At 43.5% G+C, this 2,836-nt stretch overlaps 1 pseudogene across 1 annotated transcript; it reads left to right on the top strand.

Moving 5' to 3' along the window:
• The first annotated feature begins 1,633 nt into the window (after window positions 1–1,633).
• LOC109377505 (nuclear transport factor 2 pseudogene) lies at window positions 1,634–2,524 on the top strand (annotated as a pseudogene). Its single transcript, XR_002122887.1, has one exon. The product of XR_002122887.1 is annotated as a nuclear transport factor 2 pseudogene (transcript).
• Window positions 2,525–2,836: the final 312 nt, after the last annotated feature.

The raw sequence follows: 2,836 nt of genomic DNA, 5'->3' as shown, positions 1-2,836 counted from the left end.
GAAGGCTTCCCTGACAGCGACTGTGTATTCTCCATGGCTCTTGGACAGGCCGGTTCAGGATGGGCTCTGGTCATACCACCTCCTCCATGTTTCTCATAGGCCTAGAGATGATAGTGGATTCCTGCTTTTGCTAATTTCTGGCTTACCTTACTCCTGTTCAGTTTCTCAATTCTGCCATCACCTATGTCAGTAATTTCTGATTAATTTTTCTGTAATGCAAATACTTGAAGTGGTTTCATGTTTTCATGTTTAGATACTGATTAATTTTCCTTAAAAGCCTCCTGTGGTCCTCCTTGATCACCCCTCTTATCCAACCCCAGGAGTAACCGCTATCCTGATTTTCAATTTTAGCATCCTCTTGATTTTCTTTATTGGTTTTACTGCTTCTGTATTCTTAAACTGTAGTTTTTACTTTTGTCAGTTCTGTACTTTATATAAATGGAACCATACAGTATGTTCTCATATATAACTTGCTTTTTTTTCCCAACACTGTTTTTGAAATTTGTGCATATTGTATATGCCGAAGTTGATTAATTTTCTCTCAAATATAGTATTCTATATGAAATAGCACAATTTATCTCTTCTACTATTGATGGGTTTTTGTCTGTTTCCAGTTTTAACTCTTATAAACATGTTAGTATGGACGGTACTTACAATCCCACCAGCAGTGAACTCATGCCCTAGTTATTCCACATCCTAGCCAGTGGTTGGTTTTATTGAGTATTAATAATTCAAATGAGGGCCGGCCGAGTGGCTCAATGGTTAAGAGCTGGCTTGGGACACCAGAGGGCCCTGGTTTGGATCCCACATATGAGGGCCAGTGACACTGCCCTCTACAGCTAAGATGCTGAACAACAGCTCGACCTGGAGCCAGGCTGCTGTGAGTTGCCAGCAATGGCATAGGCTGCAGTGGGCTGCCATGGGCTACCGTGTGTAGCCAGCAGCCAGCGTGAGCGGCCAGCAGCCGCTGTGAGCGGCCGTCCAGAAGCCGGCGACTGATGTGCCTCGCCTGGGAAAAGCGCAATGATGGTGCCAACTTGGGCCAGTGAAGCAACATTCTCCACAACTAGACTGAAGAACAAAAGGACAACAACTTGTGTGTTCCCCTTCCCCTAATTCCCCAGCGCTGTTCCCATCCCCCCAATTCTCCAAAAAAGATCTTTAAAAAAAAAATCAAATGAAAATAAAATCTACATAACGTCGCAATAAGCTATTTTCTGTACTTTCTTACAGTCAGATAGTCTTGTGTTGATACTTTTGCCTATCATGCAAGCAAATGTTAGCATTTCTATAGTATCTATGTATAAAACTATAGTTTATTTGTAGATAACAAGACCCCTATAGATCTTAAAGTCAACTTTTCATTTTATGGAGTTAGGTAATTTGCTAAGGATGGCCAGTTAGAGGACAAAAGCATGCAAATTTGTGACTAGATCTCATGTTCGATTGAGGCCCCAAGATGAAGAGAAAGAAACAATAAGGGGCAAACCATTCCAAAGTGAGGTTCTAGGCCACTTACTCATAACTTGCTGAGGAGATGCCCCAAACTGGTTTTATAACTTTTAGTCCAATGGCCCCTTGAGGGACTAAAGTGCTGAGATCGAAGGGTTTAAAAAAAAAAACATTTCTGGTGAGGGAAGGCAGGGGGGAAGGGATAGTCAGTCGCAGTCCGTGCTGGTTTGCCGTCGCTGCTGCCACCATTGTGCTAGCCCCTTGGGTCTCAGCGAGGCCAGGTGACACTCCAGAATGGGAGACAAGCCAATTTGGGAGAAGATTGGATCCATCTTCATTCAACATTACTACCAGTTATTTGATAATGACAGAACCCAACTAGGCGCAATTTACATTGATGCATCATGCCTTACGTGGGAAGGACAGCAATTCCAGGGGAAAGCTGCCATTGTGGAGAAGTTGTCTAAACTTCCGTTCCAGAAAATCCAGCACAGCATCACCGCGCAGGACCATCAGCCCACACCAGATAGTTGCATCATCAGCATGGTTGTGGACCAGCTTAAGGCTGATGAAGACCCCATCATGGGGTTCCACCAGATGTTCCTATTAAAAAACATCAACGATGCTTGGGTTTGCACCAATGACATGTTCAGGCTTGCCCTGCACAACTTCGGCTGACCTCCTCCCAGCCAGGCATTCATGCTGTTTTCTCCTCCCTCCTCTTCCCTATACTATTCACACTCCTCCAGATGCTCCAAATATACACAAACGAGCAGGGCTGCGGTGGGAGTGGGCACAGTGCGCTGCTGCTACCGAGGTATTGTGCATGATATTTGGATGCTAGACTAGTTGCATCTGACAGGAGAAGTTTGTGTTGTACCAGCGCATGCCTTGGAGAGACTTAAGTAATGCAAAAGGTTGTCTTTTTTTTTTTTTTAATCTACTGACAAGTTGCTCTAGTAACCCAAAGAAGTGAAGGAGAAAGCAGCTGCCTCACCACCCAGATGTTGATTTGTTCAGATGTTCAATGCCTCATGATACAATAAAACCACAAAAATTTTCTTAACAGTTTGAAAAAAAAACCAAAAACATTTCTTTGGAGAAATTTGCTGCATTCTATTGTAATAGTATTCCCACCACCTAGAGGAGAAGGGAATAAAGTGCCTTTTCTCTCACTTCATGCCTCATGCTGAATCTGAGAAGCTTCAATGAAATGCCTTAGAGAGCTCGAATTGGGACACCTGCATGTTTAAGCACAAAGGATCATGCCAGATCCATTCCTAGAAAATTATAAAGGCAGAGGCTGTGGCTGGGTAGTTACTCTGATGGGATAACAAAGAGATGTGCTGCAATGGAAGTCACCTCCACTCCAACTGTTTTTCAA

This window comes from Hipposideros armiger, unplaced genomic scaffold, assembly GCF_001890085.2.
Source record: "Hipposideros armiger isolate ML-2016 unplaced genomic scaffold, ASM189008v1 scaffold_1425, whole genome shotgun sequence".
NCBI classification, from domain to species: Eukaryota; Metazoa; Chordata; class Mammalia; order Chiroptera; family Hipposideridae; genus Hipposideros; species Hipposideros armiger.
This window is presented reverse-complemented; position numbering and strand designations above follow the sequence as displayed.